This window comes from Macrobrachium rosenbergii, chromosome 55, assembly GCF_040412425.1.
Source record: "Macrobrachium rosenbergii isolate ZJJX-2024 chromosome 55, ASM4041242v1, whole genome shotgun sequence".
NCBI classification, from domain to species: Eukaryota; Metazoa; Arthropoda; class Malacostraca; order Decapoda; family Palaemonidae; genus Macrobrachium; species Macrobrachium rosenbergii.
Window position 1 is genome coordinate 47,906,350 of NC_089795.1, and position 22,950 is coordinate 47,929,299.

The 22,950-nt window shown below is 33.7% G+C and overlaps 1 long non-coding RNA gene across 2 annotated transcripts in view; it reads left to right on the top strand.

Annotated features, from left to right (window-relative positions):
- LOC136835210 (uncharacterized) overlaps positions 1 to 22,950 on the top strand; it is a 429,151-nt gene that overhangs the window by 166,384 nt on the left and 239,817 nt on the right. For both annotated transcript variants that reach the window (XR_010852051.1, XR_010852048.1), the window contains exon 4: positions 17,568 to 17,668. This is a non-coding gene — a long non-coding RNA (uncharacterized lncRNA). The remainder of the gene's footprint in view (positions 1 to 17,567; positions 17,669 to 22,950) is intronic.

Sequence of the window (22,950 nt, forward strand, 5' to 3'; positions counted from 1 at the left end):
AATAAAATGAAAAAATGTGCCATACGGAATTGTAACTATATGATATCTTCAGAGTTATTTAGAGAAAAAACAAGACGTCAGTTTGAGATTTATTGATGATGAACGTTTTGGTATGACAGCTGAAAGGGTATTAATAAAGACATGTACACTCGGCAAGAAAAGTGAGGATACAGTTTTCATTAGATTTCGTTCATCGAATTTTAATTTTTTCTTACAGAAAACACATAATCTCCTCTAGAATATGAAAATACAATGCAAATTATATCATATATATTAAATCTGCAAAACAAAAACGTTTAGATACTTAAAACCACCATGGATGTCCGAAGTAATCAGAATTTCTCAGATGACTTCGTTCATAGAGATCTAAAAGTTGTATGGATATCTCGGTGTAGTACTGTTTATCAGAACGGCAATATTTACTCGTTTTCCGTTATGAACAGGCTTATTATTGCATCATCATACGAGGTAATGATAATTTATTTAATTTTTAAAATTTATATTTCACGGTGTTAAAGGTCAGCTGGAATTAATGGCAGCAAATGATGTGACAGCTAGGGTAGGTTGACCAAATCTTTTAAATCCGCAAGAGCGTTCTCTGTGATGTGCGGAGTAAAAACAAACACAAGTAACTTGATGTTTCTTGACGTTGCCATAGTTTCTCTCTCTCTTGATCTCTCTCTCTCTCTCTCTCTCTCTCTCTCTCTCTCTCTCTCTTTTGCTAAAACATATTATACAAATATAGTATCGCTCACTCTCTAAAAGAAAAAAATAATAAAATGAGTAACTCTACATATAGGCCTAGGATTACACAACAGCAAATTTCTCTCTCTCTCTGATCTCTCTCTCTCTCTCTCTCTGTTATAAAACATACTATACAAGTAGTATCGCTCAATCTCTAAATAAAAAAAATAATGAAATGAGTAGCTCTACATATAGGCCTAGGCTTACACAACAGCAACTTGCTCTCTCTCTCTCTCTCTCTCTCTCTCTCTCTCTCTCTCTCTCTCTCTCTCTCTCTCCAGCTGAACATACTATACAAGTATAGTATCGCTCAATCTCTAAAAAAAAAAAATAATGAAATGAGTAGCTCTACATATAGGCCTAGAAGAAGGATCTCTCTCTCTCTCTCTCTCTCTCTCTCTCTCTCTCTCTCTCTCTCTCATCATAACATTTCATTCGTTCCTTTATTGTTCCCCATGTTTTTCGGTGGACATTGCTCAAATTTAACTCTTGATTTCATTATGGAAGATCGCGTTTCCGATTACGCAAGCATTCCGTTCATTGTGGTGTCATAAATTCATTTATGTAAGGTTCGTTGGTAAGTTATGTCGAAAAATGTTTATTTTGCTCAGAACTGTCGCTGCAAATTACAACTTGAACGAATACTGTAAAGCTTACCACTGCATTTACGTATCAATGATTTCAGAACCGTAGAATATGATTGAAAGTTATACAAGGTCTAGCAAAAAGCAAACACATCAAGACTGAAGCTCCTCCCCCTTCTAAAGTTGCCAGATGTCGCATTAATTAGCAATATATGTCCGAAGATTAAAAAAACTGTATCCTCACTTTCCTTGCCGAGTGTACTTGCGAAAGAAATTTTAATACTTCTTTAATGTTTTGTATGTTAGAGACATTGCTCTATAACTGAGAAATAATCAGTAAGTACAAAGAGGAAGGATAAATTAAGATATTCAACGTATGAGATGGATGGCTCGTTAAGCTGGTAATATTTAAAAAAGTGATCATACATTTTGGTCGTAAGCTTTCAGAGTTCTAAAATAGAGAAAAGAAACTCATAATAGTCACGCAAAGTCAAGTGGAACCCAAATGAGACACGAAATATCCTGAGGGTAAAAAGTCCCAGGAAGTTTTTCGCGTTCCTTGTAAAATTAACCCCAAATTAATGAGACCACTTTACAACGAAATTAGAGTAGTAAAATGAGAAAAAATGGAGTAATTTGCAAGCAACTGAGCGGAGGCCCTTGCATAAGCTCACGGCTATTGTCACTAAATTTGTTTTACAGTCAGTCTTGTGAAATGGGAATCTGTGTGAATTTTTATAGTTCTTCAGGAGAACACCTCATTTCTTCATTTTTCCTACCTTTCGTGGGAATTCCGAAGGCTGCTGTCTGACTCACGTGGAATTTTGCTGTACCGTTCATGCTCTGTAAAAAAAAAAATAAGATTTTGATGATGTATTAATTTAATGAGCCTTGAAGGTTTAATTCCTGCGTTGTTTTAATATTTGTGCTTCACATGAAAATGTATTTTCATAAAGTATTTTTTCTAAACTGTATAATTTTTAATGTAGAAAACAGTAAATCAGCCTTAAGTACTAATTATACTTTACCTTTATTTTCATAATGTTGTTGATAGCTATATTTACTCTTGTAATTTTCATACGTAATTTTTTTTATTTTCAAATGCAATTTGTAACATATCTTCTCTCTATATTCTTTATTTTCTTGTTTTCCTATATTTGCATAGAGGTCTCTGAAGACTTGATAATCTCGTAATTTAACGTTTCCTATAAGAGTGGACTGCATTTGACAATCATAAAAAATCCAGACTCAGATTCTTTATATTCGATTTTGCAGATTAACTTTTATTTAACTCAGGAACTTATGATACTACAAAGATATTTATTTCACGCCACATATGACTTGATAAAATTTAAAAAATTTGTACAATACTGAAAAGGCAAATTTTGTCTCAGGAGGAGGGACTGAAAATATCATAATAGAACCACTCACGTTTTTATTTTTTTTTTTATTTCAGTAAGAAGGTAATTTACCTCAAGTAATGAGGATTCACTTTTTTGTTATACACAGGATGTAACAACACTGTTAGCATAAGCCCTTAAAAGCAAGTCTAAGAAAACCCGAAATTTCCTTTCTAATTCATTTTTATGATTATTTGTTTTTGTAGTTCATAACCTGCAAACATTTTTACGAAGCAAGTAAAAATAATAATAAAAAAAAACAAATGCACATTGATTGTCACCATCATTTATAACCCGTAAAATGTATATCAGTAACAATTAGCATCTGAACTTTGAGCTTAATACTAACGGCATAACAGCTATATAACTGGGATATCTGAAGTCACCCTTATTTCAGATTACGTCATAAATGTTAATTTTTTTAGCAAACTCTCGGATTTTTTTCCGATTTGATCATTATCAGCTTTTATTAACGGTGAAATCAGTCTTTTGTGTTTATTATAAAAATAAATAATTAAAATAATAAATAAAATAGAGTAAGGTATGTAATGGAAAAGAAAAGATGAGAGGCTAAAATTTTATACTTTAATTAAAAATATAATGAGTGCGAATTGATTAACGAGTGGTGTCAGATCTTCATTTTCATACCAGGAATACTAGAATGATTTAATAGCAATTCGTTAAAAATATCTTCAATGCCTACGTTTTAACATTTTTTATTCTAAACTTTTGCACCCCATATTCGTTATTTCATTTACAGAGAAACAAAAATAGAATTGGAGTATATTGAAAATTAGTTGCGTCATCATTCACCGAATGATTACACAATTCATTTTTAATATTAATCAAGATATATCGATACTAAACGCCTTCCTGTGTCTCCCCGAAATTCGAGTCCCTGCTCCAGCAACGGAATTACACGGCCCGTGAAACCCCTCCGATGACTACAATAAGATCTTTCCCAACCTCCGGGCCGTCTCTCAATCGTTTTCATGAACACACCTGCGGAGATATTGGCCCTTTTTTTTCGAGGTAGCATTGTAACATGCTTTTGTCTAAGCTATTGTCAGTCTATCGCTATTTATTGGTCGCTTTATTAATCTGGCGTTGCAATAATTGTCCCCATTGGCTCCTTAAGAATCTAGGAGGATACTGTTGGATTTTTTTTGTATTTATTTATTCATTTGTTAATTTACTTTCTCTATTTTAATATGTGATCTTTCTGTATTTCGGATTACCTTCTGTTACTTCTTTCTAATGAACGTCATATACTTTGGAAGTTGGAATTTCAAGTCAATGCCCCATGTGGGGCCTTGTTCCATATGAATAGGGTTCATTTTCTGAATAATAATAATAATAATAATAATAATAATAATAATAATAATAATAATAATAATAATAATAATAATAATAATTTAGTTAATTCTAGTTATCAAAGTAAGAAGTGAACTGACTTTTATTTTAAAATTAAATCAATAAGGTAATACAAGAAAATGGTAAGTCATAATTGAATACTACAGTTATCGGAACAGTACTGGCTATAGACAAAGAAATGAATCAGACCTTTGATTTTTGATGCTTAAATCAATAAGGCAATAAAAAAAAAAAATGTTGTGATGTTACACATTCATTAGGTAATGTGCAAGAACCAAACTATTTTTTCGATCGGTATAAAAACCAATATACCATTACAAAAAAATTTTAATGAATTAAAAATTAGAAAATTAGTCGAGGAAGCAATCCGAGTGAATAATTTATGTTCAAGACACAGGAGATATGAAAAGAAGACCCAGGTGTTAAACCATTCCTACTACTACTACTATTACTACTACTACTACTACTACTACTACTACTACTACTACTACCACGACTACTAGGTACACGTCTGGTTTATCCAAGTAGAAAAGTATCACTCCTTCGCACCGAGATCAATCGATGCGTTTGTCTCTTTTGGCATTGTTTGGATCTGATATGATGTGTTTGCTGTTTATATTTACGAGGCTGTGATCTAAGAATAACGCTGAACTTTGTCAACGATAATGTTTAATGATTTATAGTCATTAATGTTAATGATTTAGACTCAAAATCATTAACATTAATGACTCAAAATTTTAGTCATTAATGAAAATGTTCTTTGTTTTAATTTCTTTTTTTTTTTTTTTTTTTTGGCGGTTATTCCTCTCATCCTCTGATTTATTTCAGGTTTTTATCTTTATATTTCAAGAATCCCAGTTTATTTAAAGTAATAAATACAGAACTGTCTATATATAAAGATCGAACATTGTTGGTTAAAATGATAAATGTAGTTATCGAGTCAGAGTACAAAAGAAAGGTGCTGACACAGAAAGCTTAATGAACATATTTCTATTGCAATATTTATCTCGTAAAAAGAAAAAGAGACGTCTCTCTCTTTATTGAAGACGTTCCATATAATAAATAAAAACATAAAAGCTAAAAATTAAAATTAAAAACAGTCTGCGTTTATATGTCAAACCACTGCTATAGAAGAATCTTTGATTCCAAAAAAATGAAAAGTGGAGGAATGGTATGCTCTCTAAGTAAGCTGGGAAGAGAGAGACAGAGACAGAGAGAAGGGGGGAAGGGGTTTAGGAAGAAAACGTCTGTTTGCCGAGATAAACACCAAGAGTCATTAAGGAATCATTTGTTGAGACAACGACTCAGTAATGGGACAGGTCGATTTGAAGCGTTTCTTCGTGCGCCTCATACATCGTCGACATCGAAGAGGAGATTAAGAAATCGGAACTGGAGAAAATTATATATATATATATATATAGAAAATTATATATATATATATATATATATATATTATATATATATGTATGTATGTATAATATATATATATATATATAGATAGTAGAGAGATATAGAGAGATATATAGAGTATATATATATATATATGTATATGTATATATGTATGTATATATATAATATATACGTATCTGAGAGAGAGAGATAGTCAAAACTCAAGAGAGAGTACAGAGAGAGAGAGAGCATATTATGAGAGAGGTGACAGAGCGAGAGCATAGAACACACCTGGAAAGCATAGAACAGTGGCAGACCCCAAAACGTAAAAACACCCTGATGTTTGATTTTATCCGAACATTCTATTAGACAGGAAAAGGAATAAAAATCTGTCTAGTGTAATATTAAATAATTTATTTATAGTTTTAGCATATAAATGGAGAGTATACAATTGAGAAATCAAATATTTCATATTCACTGTACATCAATTTAGCACAAAAACTTTATTGTAGACAAATTTTTAGTTTCACTATCAGGAGCAAGAAAAATTAATTCTGGGTGAACTGACCTTAGTACAACATAAAGTTGTCCGTGGAAAACATGACAATCTCAAAACCGCACTACTAGTATTTAGTCCCTGTGCTCATTGATCGTGATCGAGAACGCAAGTCTCACTAAAATTGTAATCACGGAAAAAAGGGAGATCGTCGGAATGAGTGGGATAAAAACTGTTTCACCCTCTCCCTTTCCTGTTAAGATGGTTGCTTCAGTTACATTGCCCAGCATTTATGACATTTTATATACCACCCCCTCTCACGTCCCCTTCCTATCGGGGCTGAACTTAGACTTAAAGGGCATCGGGAGTGTCACTGTTCATCTCAGCAACCTCGAAAACTATGGATTAAACACTAATAGCTGTAGCTTTCGGTTATTTTTACATGTCATCCCCTTCCCACCCCCACCCCTTTGGTGCCAGTGATGTCTTACCCCCACAGTGTTCTTTTGCAGATAGAAAGTTATAAGTATACCAAAATGAGGTGTGATAAACCTGTGAAGTTTATTTAGTTACCAAGTCTACCTGTGGAACCAACCTCGTTTCAGGGAATCCCTTCCCACCCCCACCCCCTTGGTGCCCTTTGGTGCTAGTGATGTCTTACCCACAGTATCTTTCCAGATAGTAAGTCATGTATACCAAGTTTGGTTGAGTGCAGCAATGCGTTTCAGTTAGTGAAACATACACACAAAACACATACATCCATTTAGGATTATGAGAGAGAGCTTCTAGCTAGATTATTGATATATTTATGACTTTTTATCACATCACCGTGATTCATATACAATCAGTAAGCTACAAAATGTCCTTAATATTAATTCTTGCTCTACCTTGAAATAATATATTTTCTCATATATGTTACTGAAGGGGAATTTTTTAGTTGATAATAAGTTCGTCGTCCCGTGGCTCGAAAACCAAGAACAAGAACTCAGGACTACACAGGGATGCATTAACCCACACGGCCAGCAAGAGAGTAAAAGTGGAGATCGTCTCCCCAGAAAATCCCCCGTCAAACTCAGGTGTTTGTATTTAGAGACGATATCCACCCACCCCTGCCATGTTAATCCATGTTGTGCTTGTCCACGCAGCCATATTATGACTTTTTATCACATCACCGTGATTCATATACAATCAGTAAGCTACAAACGTCCTTTAATATCCGTAGTTCGCTCGACCTTGAAAAAGAGATTTTCATGAAATACACCGAAGGGGAATTTTTAGTTGATAATAAGTTCGGTCATCCTGTGGGCCTGAACTAACGCAAAGAACAAGAACTCAGGACTACAGTGGGACGCATTGAACCCATGCAGCCAGCAAGTGAGGAGGTATAAGTGGATATCAGTTCCATATACAAATCCCCGTCGAACTCAGGTGTTTGTATTTAGAGACGATATCCACCACCTCTGCCATGCTAACCGTGTAGTGCGTTTGTCGCACGCAGGCCATATTATTATGACTTTTTATCACATCACCGTGATTCATAGCAATCAGTAAGCTGGCAAAACGTCGTTTAATATCCAGTTCGCTCTACTCGGAAATAATATATTTTCATATATGTTACCAAAATTTTTTAGTTGATAGTAAGTCGTCGTCCCATGGGCTCGAACCAGCGAAGAACAAGAACTCAGGACTACAGTGGACGACAACCCAACAGCCAGCAATGAGGAAAGGGATATCATCCCCATACAAAATCCCCGTCGAACTCAGGTGTTTGTATTTAGAGACGACATCCACCCACCTCTGCCATGCTAACCGTGTAGTGCGTTTGTCACACGCAGCCATATTATGACTTTTTATCACATCACCGTGATTCATATACAATCAGTAAGCTACAAACGTCGCTAATATCTAGTTTGTTACTTTTAAATAGGCGAGATATATAAGTTGGTGTAGGGGAATTTTTAGTTGATAATGTTCGTCGTCCCGTGGGCTCAAACCAGCGAAGCGACAAAAACCTCAGGACTACAGTGGATGCATCAACCCACTTGTTGGCCAGCAATGAGTTATACGCGGATATCATCACAAATGTAGTCCTGTTTGTGTTCTGAGATCCTTCGCTGGTTCGGAGCCCACGGACGAAGAACTTATTATCAACAATAAAAAAATGTCCTCTAGTAACATTGGTTATGAGAAAATATATTATTTCCGAGGTAGAGCGAAAACTGATATTAAAGGACGTTTAGAACTTGCTGGCCGATTATATACTATAGTTCTTATATGGTATATATTATCAACTAAAAAATTCCCTATAACATATATGAAAACATATTATTTCCGAGGCAGACCGTTATAAATGTTGATTGTTGAATATGTGAAACCAGGATGTCACGAAACCCTAGGAACATGAGAAGACCACCCCATAGAACATTAATTGATATCCCAAGGGGCTAGTGCTAAGCACAGCAAAACACTGATTCACCTACACTGTTTCGCCATGTTTAGTACTAGCAACTTGGGGGATCTAATGCACTTAGGGACATTTGATTCCCAGGGGCTAGTACTGAGTATGGCAAAATACATTTGAATGCCCAGGAACTAGTACTAAACATGGCGAAGCAGCGTAGATGAATCACAGTTTCGGCAAGTTTAGTACGAACCCTCAGGGATCAAATGTTCCTAAGTGAATTGGTCATTTCACATATTCCCTAGGGATTTTGTGAAATCCCTGGAATTCACATATTCCCCATAACATATATATATATAAATATTAGCTGATAAACCCAGCGCTGCCTGGGAAATCTCTGAATGACAACCGATAATCTCTCTCTCTCTCTCTCTCTCTCTCTCTCTCTCTCTCTCTCTCTCTCTCCCTTTCCTGTTAAGATAGTGGCTTCAGTTACTTTGCCCAGCATTTTTGACATTTTATATTTCACCCCTTCTCATCCCCCATTCCTATCGGGGCTGAACTTGGAATTAAAGGGCGTCAGGAGTGTCACTAATTCTTCTCAGCAACCTCGAAAACTATGGATTAGACGCTAATATCAGTAATTTTTTACATTTTATTTTTCACCCCTTCTCACCCCCCTCCAATTGGGGCTGAACTTAGACATAAAGGGCATCGGGTGTGTCACTGTTCATCTCAGCGGCCTGGAAAACTTTGGATTAGACACTAATATCTGTCGTTTTCGTTTTTTTTTTTCACATGTCATCCCCTTTCCCCCCCCCCACTATGGTGCCAGTGATGCCTTACCCCCACAGTATTCTTTTCCAGATCGTAAGTCATATGGTATACCGAAATGAGGTATGATAAACCCCTAGAGCTTGTTTAGTTACTAAGTCTACGGGCAGAACCAGCCCATTTCAGGAAGCCTTCCCCTCACCCCATTTTGTACCCTTTGGTAGGTTTATTTTGCTGTTAGATTTTTTTTCTAGTAAATATATGCATACCAAGTCTAAGTGAAATTGCTCAATATGTTTAGAGTTATAGAACACACACATACATACATCTATATAATATATATATATATATATATATATATATATATATATATATGTATATATATATATCGTATATATATATATATATAATATATATATATATATATAGCACATATGTTTCATTACTTTAAACTAATTAAAGAATATTTTACTTTATATTGTATATATTTGTAAACTAATTAAAGAATATTTTCTTTATATATATATATATATATATATATATATATATATATATATATATATATATAGAGAGAGAGAGAGAGAGAGAGAGAGAGAGAGAGAGAGAGAGAGAGAGAGAGAGAGAGAGATTCAGTATTTTGTACCACAGAAATATTTTAAAATGAATAATTGTACTATTCCAAGATGAAAATACCTTAGGCATAACAGCATGATTATTCGTGAAACCAAACGTACTGAATCTATAAATCTTAAGTTTGGTTTAAACACTTTTATTGTTAAATCCAGTACTAAAAGCTCCCTTCTGCCCATTTTCCCGAGGGACCATTTCTGTGTTCACCCTCAAATTAAGTTCCTCTGGCATAAAAAGTTTACTTTGTTGTTCACGAATTGTCTTTAAAAACTGAAGAAAAAATGGAAAACCTTTGTAATTAACATGCCAGAAAATAATTTAAACACGCTAGATATAGCTTTTGTATTATTTCTTGTTTATGTTTCGCACATTCAGAGTTCTGTCTTTCTCACTTTACCCCTTCTACACCCTTGATCTTTTAGGTGTATTTCCCGCACCCTTTGGATTTAGCCTAATTGGATTCTCTTTTTAGAAGACCCGAGTTGAATATGTTTCTCTATTTCGTTTATGTCTTTTAAACGTATACAAACGTGGAGCTCTACGAAGTGAATTCAAGTTTACTCACTGACTAACTTTAGATAATTTTAGGTTTTAATTAATAGTTTTAAGAATGTCCTTCCTGTATTAAGTAAAAACTCACTCTTTTTAAAAATAAGCTATTATTATTATTATTATTATTATTATTATTATTATTATTATTATTACATATATGATATTATTAGGGGTGCGACGTTCATCTATTTTTTTAGTGAAGGTTGTAGAAACGGATCTTCCAAGCTCTTATTATTATTATTATTATTATTATTATTATTATTATTATTATTATTATTATTATTAGGATTATTATTATTATACTGATCCTAATACCTAAATTGTTTCCCTTAACAAAACTCATAAGAAGAGCTGATTAAAACGAGTAACGAGAGGCTTTTAAAACGGCTATAATTTAAACCCCAAATGTTCAAAGTGGAATTACAAAGTATTTGTAGCTTTTTATTTGACGTTCACTTCAGCAATTAACTTTATCCTTTTATGACCTTATATATCAGACGTGGGCTTTGGTTAACTAATGTTTTAGGAATTTACGTCGAAATAGGCTTACCATTTATTTTAATCAGGAGTTATACATATGTGGAGGATCTAAGTGTTAATGAGAGATCTTTGCTGTCTGTCTCACTCATAAAGCAAAAAAGGACTTTATTTCTCGATAATAGGTACAATATGCAAGCATTTTAAAAATTACATAAGGAAAGAAAAGTAAATAAGCTTATTTAAAAACAACATCGATACTAAACATTTGTATTGCTACGTGCATTAAGAGTAATGAACGTTAACGATTGACTATATAGGCTCTCAGTTAACGTAACATTTCCAGTAAATTTTTTACTGAAAGAAGAATATTTGAAAACATCTATTGGGAACAAAGGTAAATATGCTTTATGCAAAAAAAAAAACATTAATAAAAATATTTATCTAATGCATGAAAGTACTGAATGACATATATGTACTATGTAGGCTTTCAGCTGAAATATACATTTCCAGTTAATTTTATACAGAAGGAAGAATATTTGATTTTCCTATTGAATGCCATATTCACAGTATTTTGGTTTATGATTGAATACCTATGCAGCTAATGCCTTTTATGAAACGGAAATGTTTTTATGATGTGCAAAAGTAATTGGGATGAACTCTTATTCCACTTATGGTATAAAGTGTTCCATTCATTTAGATCTAGGCATCACAAACTTTAAACGAGGAATAATGTTTAGCAGGTCTATAATTATTTCGAAAATGAACATGAGTGATAAATGAATCATTATGCTTGTTTTTATTTACAAGTAGAGAATCTATCAACATTTTGCAAAAGCTTAACTAAAAACCAACAGTCGCTGTAGTGTTTGCGCTGAGATTCCTAATTTGAAATAAAGCTAATTATTTACTCGTGTACGTCCATAACATACACATCCTCGTGAACCATAGACAACTAGAAATCGCCTCATGAAAGTTCTTCCTTGGTTCTCTCCCATGCGGAGTACAGAAAAGCGTTACTGAAACTTCCAACAAGCCTTACGATCTGGTGCTAGCAATAGTATTCAAGAAGATGCCCGGTACGGCATGAGAGTAAAAGAGTATTTGTAAATGCCCATTCAAATTTGAATATACGGGTTTTAAAAATTAAGGATTCTCAACAAAATCTGAATATTCGTTAGAATAATATGCAACAATTGCTTTGTTTACTTCAGGAACGAAGATGTTAATGCCTTTAAATGAAAAAAAAAATTGTGCAATAAACTTATTACAATATGTTAACTGACATATTTTAGTTGAAAAATGGTGCCCGGTAAGCTAAGTACCAGTTTTATAAAGCAAGTGAAATTTTACCTGGAACGTTTATACCTTTATAATCTCTCGTAATCACTCAGGCTTTATCTTTTAAAAATTTTGGATGCTAACGCAAGAGATCTGATTTCTTATGGCAGAACTATAATAGCTTTATCTGTTTTGTAAATCACTGGTATAGTGACTACTGCCTATGCTTCAACGTACTTGGGTGATAGTTTTCTTTTCTGGAACCTTTTTGTAAAATAAATCAAAACGTAGGACTTACGTCTTTATAAAGACAGGTTGACGCTATTGACCTTAAGAAAAGGAACACTAAATAATTCTAAGCCAGTAGGTCAAATGAAAAAGGTTACCAATAAAAAATATTGACTGGGTAGAAAGAACTGGTGCTATACCACATCACTTATTGACAACTCCAGGCGCCTCTTAATCACTCTCGAAAGAAAGATCACCCATACAATGAAGAAAAGTACGTGTTTCTACACATAAAGCAATATTAAATGAAGAACGGATTCCATTTACTCGAAGGTCTTTTTCTTTGCATTTTTGATCATTATTTTGTTTAGTGAGATTTCTATATGCCAATAATTAATTTCCTCGCTATCAATAAGCTTTTACTTATCATTTATTTTTCATTATTTGGCTCATGTTTTGCTTGGATTAACTCTTGTAAGGATGGTTGTAGATGGTGTCCGTGCATTCATTAGAAAGAGAGAGAGAGAGAGAGAGAGAGAACTAGAGAGGCAGAGAGGATGGAGGACAGGGCTCATGGTTTGGGATGGAATCCTGAGATATTTTAGATTTTTCTCCTTTCATTCCGTTTTACCATTGTGTTTAGAATGTCATTGACTTCAGCCAATCATATATTTCATAATTCTAACTGTATTCTCCTGTAACATAGATCTTGCAGCATGCAGAGCTACAAAAATTAAGAATAAAATGAAACAACAAATGAATAAGAATTTTCTCATGCCTTTATCCATATAAATCTGAAACAGTTTGAGAGACATAATATTCCTTAGTCTGGGTATCACTATTCAAATAGCTCCTTCTAAATGTGTATAAAAGTTTCATTTTCATCATAAGATCATTTTCACCATAAGAAGTTTTATCTTTTAAAATCTGACTTTGACATACCGTCTTCCTAGTAGAACGCACAGTGCTTAATCAAATTATATATTAGTCTAAATCTCTTCCTGCTAGGTCAGTCTAGGCTTGTAACTTATATTCCTTATATTATTTTTTATCTTTTTATGATATTATTACTTATAAAACCTACGGTACCTCACAGTTACATGTATGGCTATATCACATTTCTCAGTTGTAGTGATAACCTTTAAGTGAAAAGTGAAATAGAATAAACCACATGAAAAGTGAAGCTTGAAAAAATACGAAATTAAACGAGCATATAAACATGCATAGTTTCTTTTGCACTGTGAATATCAGTAAAGAAACAGTGTCTCCAGTTGCGAAGACAAAAAGATTCCGAGTTCATTTATACCTAATATTTCTGAAGCGAGAGGTTTTTTTATGAAAACGCCACTCGAAGGAAACGAGGCCAAGCCTTCAGCATTTCTCATGGAGATCCTCTGGCAAAAATTCCTAGATCAAATCGAGATGAATTCCTTTTGAAGTTAAACCAAGCACGAGAATCGTCTTTATTCCAAGTGGAGAAGAGCTTTTTTTTTTTTTTTTTTTTTTTTTTACCAGAAGAAATGCTATTGGAGGATTCCCACTTCTCTGGTTGGGTGATGGATTATGACATGAAATCAGTGAAGGCATTGAGAGGAAAGAAAAGGAATTTCCAAATTTATGGCTGGGTGATAGATTACATATATATATAATTAATTTTTTTTTTTTTTTTTTTTTTTTTACCAGAAGAATGCTATTGGAGATTCCCCACTTCTCTGGTTGCGATGATTTAAGCGAAATCAGGGGACTCCATTGAGAGGAAAGAAAAGGAATTAAAAAGGAGACAAATTAGAGATATATAGAGGCATATAGAGTATATATATATATATATATATATTATGTGTATGTATATTTTTATTTCTGCAGCAAGACTGTATGAGAAGTGATTTATACAAAAGATTTACTAATGATTTAGTGGAAAATATTAGACAGGATTAGCAGTAGAAGAAAAGCAGAAATGAAATATAAATTTATGAGTGATTTAAACGCGATTGAATCCTTCATCAGGTTTTTGTTTTCTTAGCTTAGATTTAAACGCAAGAAAGCACCTGCAAAATCCTAATTACACTGCCTCACTATATGTAGAACAGAAACGAATGCGTAGGTTATACGATTTATAGCAGGAAGCATGAGGACAGAAAAACTAGATAAAGGTAGATGGTTTTTTTTAAAATTTAAGAGTTTGCTAATTTATAAGGTGGCCAAGTACAGAAAACCTTATCTTTTATGTTTTTTTTTTATTTGTTCAGTCATCCAGTTGAAAGTTATTAATCGACTATGAGAAGTAAAGTATAAACATGAAACCATTTAATTCTGTCACTTCGTTCTAGGTTTAAAATTCTTACTGTGTATCTGTATCGGTCTTTCCTTCATTCCCTTTTCTCTTTAGAAAAACTAACATGTAATATATCTCAGCCTTTTCATGAAAAGAATCACTGAGTTTTATCAATTTTTACGGACGTAGAGCTGAAAAACCCTGAGGAAAATAAGGTTTACATAACACCAAAGCTTGAAGATTTAATCCCGAGCAGGAAATGTAATTCATTTAGGCTTACTCAGAACGACGAGAAAACGGCTCACTCTGTCTTCATTAATCTCCTCTTGTTTGCAGACAAGGGATTAAGTTGTTGCAGAGCAATGGGTTAATTACTGCTTGTTAGAATTCATATTTAAAGGAAAAGGAAAAATTGTTTGTGGACTAACTTTTTGAGATGTTGGGTGATAATTTTTATTTAGATATTGTAAGTTGCGAATGTATTTTACTTCATAGTAATCATTTCTGTTGTTGTATTAATAATAAAAATAATAATCTTCAGTTATTATCGTTATTATCAGACAACAATAAAAAATATTACTTTAGATTTAAGTCTTTATTGATGACTATATTTACGGGAAAAATAAAAATCTCATAAGCTACATGTTCCTTGCCATTCAGAAATTGTTTATGTCCCATAAATCTTAGTACCCTCAATTACCTTTACCCTTATAAAAAGGAAAAAGTACGTTTCTCGCCCATTGCTTCAAAGTAATTCCCTCATCGACATACTTTACAGCCTGTGGCCAGCCAGTTAATTATAATTTTACCACTCTACCCTTACAATAACATTAATTTCTGGCTTGTTTCTATTCTACTCATTGCCCTCCTTACGTCGCCAATAGTCACTTACGTAACCCTTCCACGTTTCCCCATACGAAAAGTCTTCAAAATACTCACTCCATAGACCCAGGACTGCGTTCGTGTAGGAAAGCATCTGTTATTAGTAAATTTGATTCTGTAGTCCGCTTGCTCATTACCTGTTATCTCTGCATTTACTTTCATATAGAACAACTTCTCCATGCAGTTCTTTTCATATTCAATCATAGTCATTACAGCCCCACCCTCTCTCTCTCTCTCTCTCTCTCTCTCTCTCTCTCTCTCTCTCTCTCTCTCTCTCTCTCTCTCTCTCTCTCTCAAAAACTGTTATATCCACATCCCACCACTTAAGGTTTTATTATCCCTTCACATCCTCCTTTACCCATGCCTAGAATTTTGCATACTCTTCATATAGTTCTGCCACTGCGTGTGTGTGTGTGTGTGTGTGTGAGTGAGTAAAATTGCATCTGCAATAAAAACTTAGTGAATTAACCATGAATTAAATGAACCAAATCCAGAAGTCCATTCCGCACGGAAGGTTCGAGAGCCTTCTGTGCCAGAAAACTTGACATCATCATATCGAATAATTTTCATCTCAAAGTTGCAAACAGAATCATAGAAAATTTTCTTGCAATGACTCACGACCTTTTTCTTTTTCCGAGCAAATCACCCCCGTAATCGCTTGACATCTGCAAAACTCATTAAGTTATGACGTGAGAAATTGGTGCCGTTACACAGAAACAGGAGAGAAATTGGGTCGCCAGAAGTTCTCGACACTATTTTCGTTTTAGTTTCAGTCGCTTTTTCTCTTTATTTTTCATTTCTCCTTTCCGTGAATGCCTGCTTCGTCGTGTAAACACTTAAGTAGGAAACTATACTGCCTTGTTTGGATCTTTTATATTTCCGTTCAAATTCTTTTTCGCCTCTTTTCGTCTCTGGTGCTGCAAAGAGCGTTCTTCAGTTTTATCGCCTTTTGCTCAAAATTGTTATCTTTTACTTATTATTTCGGACTAAGAAAAATAGAGACATTTCGATAAGAAGTTTGTACTTATCATCCCTTGATAAATGGGCAAAAGCGAAATCGCAGGAAATCTTAAAAGTTAAATAATTTTTACCGTACTGTATGTCAGTCTTGTCGCATTGTCTAAACTGCTGACAGTATCACAGACCAAGATTACAAATTACAAGAAGAGAATCATGAAGAAGTTGAAACAGAATAACGGAAAATAGACAAGACCGGTAAATTGAATAAACTCTCTGAATCCCGAGCACTGAAAAAGTTCCAGCAGTAAAAAAAAAAAAAAAAAAAAAAAAAAAAAGCTAGAAAACTGGAAAACTGAAAAAATAGGAGAGAGAACACGGGAATTTCTTCAGAAATAATTGCTTTTGAAGTGTTCCAGGAGCCTGTCTGTCTAATGAACGATTCCGTCCCAATACGACTGTATTAATAAAGCAATTTCTGCTTCTTAACAGACCAAAAAATAAAATTCCTAGATATTTTCCTTTTTAGTAAAGAAAATGTCTGATTGGAAGAGATCTTTATGCTGACCCATGTTCAGATAAATAGAAATTTTTTAAATCATTTTCAAAGAAAATAGCTGCATAAATCTCATAATTATCTCTTCAAATTTTCTTTCAGTCATGTTTCCCCTCAAACAAAGTCAGAGAAACTTAAGTGATATCAAAGTGGTTTGCATTAAACAGCTGGATTAGGGTTAATTTCAGTAATCCCGCTTTAATTGGTGAGAGCTGCCTTTTATCTGTCTAATCTTCTGATAACTTAAAACATGCTTGACTCCCTTATTTAAAGAAACAGCAAGTATTTCTTACGTTGCTGATATCATAGCTGAGTGACTTAGGAGCGTGCGTACGAAATGGGAGATTTTTGTGATGGGGCTTTCTTGGTCAGATTTAAAATGACAGAACGGCTTTAATCGATCACCACTTGAGTAAAGTAAGCTTACATCAATTTACACAGTTAAGATCATTTGAGTTAATTTAATCTCATTGCATTTAGCTCAGAAGTAAAGCAATGAAAGCAAATGCCATTTTCCCTGAAAGATTAGTTATCTATAAACTTGATTAGCATTCACTTTTTTTAATACAGGAAGAGAACGAGTGTGTCCCTCTCGCACATGCGCAAAGGCCCATCGTCCAAGGACCCTGTTCCTGAATGGAATTTCAAGGTGATATCTCGTCAGTATCCAGGTAACGTCTCCATTTTCAGGTATATCTTGTCACGTTTATTCGCTGATCTGTTTATATTTGCTCATTTATATTCGCTCGCATAATCGATGTCGTTGCGATTTTGTATGCTGAGGTTTACCAGTTTTGACTCTCGCGCAATGATAGATATTTCGAAAGGTGGGTGTTTGGACCTCAGCTCAGGAAAGGCGAGATTGAGACAATTTGCCGTCAGACCAAATAGAAGGAAAGAATTAATATCCACCGTAGTTTTGAACTAAAGCGATGAACCAGAAATATAATTTTGAGAGATGAATGCTAGGGCGTTTGCAAACAACACCGTAAAGTCATGTTTGAGTGCTAAATGAAAAAAAAAAACTGGATACTTGATTTCATTCAGCTCCTTACTAAAAGGATTTCATTTAAAAACTAACATTATTCCAAACTATTTTCCTATGATATATTTCGTGGTTTTAAATTCTCAAAATCAGCGTCACAAATACTTCATAAAGCTTTCAAAGAGATAAAATTCATACGCCCCAGAATTAACTAGGATTTAAGATTTTACAAACTTTGAAAGAGATAAAATTCATGCGCAAAAAATGAACTAGGATTTAAAGTTTGACAAGCTTTGAAGAGGATAAAATTTATACGTAATAAAAATAGCGAGGATTTAAAATTTTACAAGGTCTAAAAGGATAAAACTCATGCAGCAAAGATTCACTGATTAAGGTTTGACAAAATTTTAAAAAGATAAATTTCATACGGCAGAAAAAATCGACGTGTGCATGTGTCATAAAGAACAATCAGAACAACAGCGAGAACCCGCTTCATAACAGTGAATATGCATGAGACTGGAAAGAGGAACACCTCAGTTCCTCTGGTAATTAAGAAAAGTGTTGTCATCCAACAACCGGACAAAAGGCAGCATACGGGCCACAAAGGATCATGTTTGTACGACAGAGGTTGGGCGCCATAGTTTTTATGGTGTTTTGAGGCAAACGTTACGTCGGATTTACCTATATATATATATATATATATATAACATATATATATATATATATTTTATATATATTATGTATATATATATATATATATATATATATATATATATATATATATATATATATATATATATATATAGAGTATATATATATATATATATATATGTGTGTGTGTGTGTGTGTGTGTGTACACATGAAAGCTAAGGAGAAAAGGCAGAGCTCTTGAAAAGGAAGATTTATTAAAAGAACTGTAGTATAAATATGTTAAAAATTTCAAATTAATTTCAGATATGTGTGTGTGTTACTTGAACTTCTTTATAGATTAAAAGAATATACACATTTTGATGTCTGGACATTGGTTTCAATTGTGATAACTTTTATAATGCCAAATCCTTCAATAATCTTTCCTTTTCAACAGCTGCTCGTCTCACCTTTGCATATTACTCCCTTTTACGTAAAATTGTGGTAAAAGTATTATGAACGATACTTAATGATATACCGTATACCTTTTTATCCCTATTAATTATATTAAGAAAATTATTTTATTTTTTATGAATTTGAAGGGTTTTTAATTTTGGGAAGAAAACTAATGGTGATTATAAACAAGCACACAGTAAAACGAATAGAATTTCATGTCACATATTAAATTGTGTTTCTGTAAAGGGAGGGTCTAAAAATGTTTCATTATCTTTGTTATCAGAGCAACGAAAAATTATTAATTTTAACCTAAAATCATAACCATATTTGAAAAATTGTTATTATACGTATTTTCAGACAATGGAACTTCGGTCGTTTAACTAAGAAGGTTTATAAGAAATGAAGTAACAACTCGTTCCTAATTTCAAAGAGCTTCTGACGAAATATAACGGATTTACCACCGAAAATGGAAATCCCGGACGGCCCGGTGTTCTCCTGAATTTAGAAAAAATACCAGTTCGATTTTTCATTTCTATTTTTATGTGGTGACAGTTCAAGGGGACCAGTCAAACACCATCGCAGCTGTGCCCAGAGAAGTTGTTGGTGAGAGGGAGTTGTCGGTCACTGTTCCCAAACGTATTTTAGTTTTTTCGAGAGTGAAAATAATTTTCATTTTTTATAATATCACACAGAGTAAACTGATTTTCTTGATTGGTCCAGACCAACTTTTAAAGAAATCACTGTACCTTTCCGACCTAAAACAGTGAATTTTGTTACCTGGTGTTAGTCCACTGCAATGGGCAAGATAGAGGGTAGAGGTGGGTATAGAGATAATGTTATCATTCCTCTTGAACATTTTAAAAGAAAGGTTTCATATAAAAAGTAGCTGGTGCATGGTTGCAGAAATGTAGCAGAGAAGATGTAATCTTAAATACACCTGGTAATTTTGGGGGAATGCAGCCAGGGGCAAAGTGAATTATCCTTTTGTTCTGAAATTGATTATCCTTACGGAAGAACAGAGAATTACAAGCTTTGTAGCAGTGGGGAAGAAGCGGTCACCATAACGAAGATCGATGACTAGGTTCGTATTTGAAAAGATTTGCAAATACTTTCCGTTTCAGTGATGGTAATTAGTAACAGCTAGGTAAATGCTTTGCTCACCTGGCAAATGCTGAGTGAGTCATGTTCACTTTCATGTGTAGGTTGTGCAACGAGAATGCTAACCCGCTATGCAAATTTGATAACAGAATATGCAAATTTGCTAAATGTAATCTTGATGCATGTCTCTATATCAGGCATATCTTTCAGACGACACCATGACCATAGTTACTAAATAAAACAACGTCGGGAATAGGATAGAAATTTGTAATATGAGAGAGAGGATAGCGAAGAGGGAGATTTAGAGAGAGAGAGAGAGAGAGAGAAGGATAACTTGAAGAGAGAAGGATAACTTTTGAAGGTCTTTTTATCGAACTTTTAGTCTAAAAAATCTATAACATGAACATAGAAGAGAGATGATGTATTCACCGAAGATGCCTCTTTTAAAAACTTAGTTCATACAATTTCCAGCGTTTTCCTTAAATCGCCCGAAAATTTCAAAGGAAATTTTTGCGGCTTCAGGAGAGCAATCTTGCTTCGTTGTCGATTTAGACAAGATTTTTTCGTCCATGTTCTGTCCCGTAGAATTCTTTTGGATTTCTCTCATCGAATGTTTTTATTCTCTCTCTCTAACCCGCTTTTATTGTCCACTTATTGCTCTTTTATGCTACGGAGAGGGTCATTTACAAGACAATTGATAAACTCTAGGAGACTCATAAGCAAAAGTTTTAAGAAATTATCATAACAAGAATTTAACTCCGTTAAATCAATCTCTTATATATATATATATATATATATATATATATATATATATATATATATATATATCTCTATCTATATATATCGTCTAACCAATTAGTAGAAAAAGTAGAAGGATTTAAAGAGAAAGCGAAAAGTTAGTTGTTTTCTTTTTTCTACGTAATACGTAACAATCAGTGCTAAAGAACTTCTAGAAACAGTTTGGATTTTAAATGATTTCACATCAAATTATGTTTCCTATATTGAGAAACAAAACTAGTAATTCATTCCTAAGCCGGAAGGATTGGACATCCTCTCTCTTCTCTCTCTCTCTCTCTCTCTTCTCTCTCTCTTAGATATATCATGTACTCTGAGGATATATAAGAAATCCCTCCGAATACTGTGCTCATATTAGTCATGTAAATATTTAATGACCTCAGGTCCGAGTACGATATTGGTCGAACCCCATTTGAAAACGCAATCATTATACGTTTGCTTTCTGTCTAATGAAGAGCGATCCCTGAGTACGACGAATTTTTGGAAAGGCTGCTCTATTTCGCATTCGAGGAAATAGAATATTGTTAGTGAAGGACAGAGCTGATAGTTATCAACAGAAAGGCCACGGTTACCAGTAAAATTTGGAGGAATTATAAAAGCGCGTATTATAATGAGGCTTGATTTTTATTCTAGGAAAGCTTAAAGGAAAAGATAAATACGTCATAAAACCGATAGTTATCAACAGAATAAAAAGCAACGTATTATGATGAGGCTTGAATTTTATTTCTGAAACTTAAAAAAAGTAACTTGTTGATGCAATGAATGGGTGAACTGACTGTGACTAACTGCAGTTCTCATTAATTTCCTTGGGGTCAAAAACCCCGTGTCTTTACTTTACTTTTAATAGGAAATTTTTGGCCTGGATTTGTTTCCGTTAATTTAACTGTGGAACTTACAATGAAAATAAAGAAGTTATAAGGAATCTTATGAAGACACCTACACCCGGAGATGAAGTGAATGGTTGAACATAATTATGATAAAAACGAATCAATGAAGAGAGTTCATTCAGTTTTTCTAAATATTTTTGTGGTTACATAACATTTTGTCTGAAGTTCAGGATAACAAATAATTTGAGAAACGAAAATTTTCCCTGTGACCTTACTGATTTTATTTTCTGTGAGCAATCATATGTGAATTCTGATATTTTTTTGTTTTATTATTCATTTGGAATTTTTATTAGTATTTGGGGTGTTTGTAAGCCATCCGAGACATTTCATATTATTATTATTATTATTATTATTAAACTCCATTATTATTATTATTATTATTATTATTATTATTATTAGAAGAAGAAGAAGAAGAGGAGCTTAAGAATGCAGAGAATATAATGTGAATTGGAAAAAACAAAGAAAAAGAAGATAAAGATAAACACGATTAACACTTAGAACTGCAGCCAAAACACTGAGATATCCTACAGGAAGTTGTCTGTTAACTGTCGATTTCAACACATCCCAGACGGCGCTTTCTGTCTGTACATAACTGAGATCCTGAAGGACGTGGCCTGAGGCAGACGCAGACGCCTCAGGCGGGAGTTGGCAAAGAGACTCCCGAGGGAGTTGTCTATGGTCTGGAGAACGAAGGAAAGGAGGTTAAGGACTTATGGGTGAAAGTCTTGGTAAGGTTACATGAACTTCGACCTTACGGCGCCGTACCTTCTTTAATGTAACCTATCTATTAACGAACTTTCTTGGCACAAGTACAGTAGTTCTCTCTCTCTCTCTACTCTCTCTCTCTCTCTCTCTCTCTCTCTCAGTTCAGACCAACAAGCACACGTGAATGACCCACAAACAATTATGGTAAGATATGTTGAGTTATCAGCAGTCTCATTTTTACTTTACATTATTTCCATTTTCATTACCCATTTTAAACTGTTTTATCCTTACATAAGTTAATTTATTTCCATCTCATCCATCAGCATATTCATGAATATCTGGTTCTAATGCAACCAGAAATAGCGAGAAATACAGTTTCAATTTTTATACTTTTGAACAA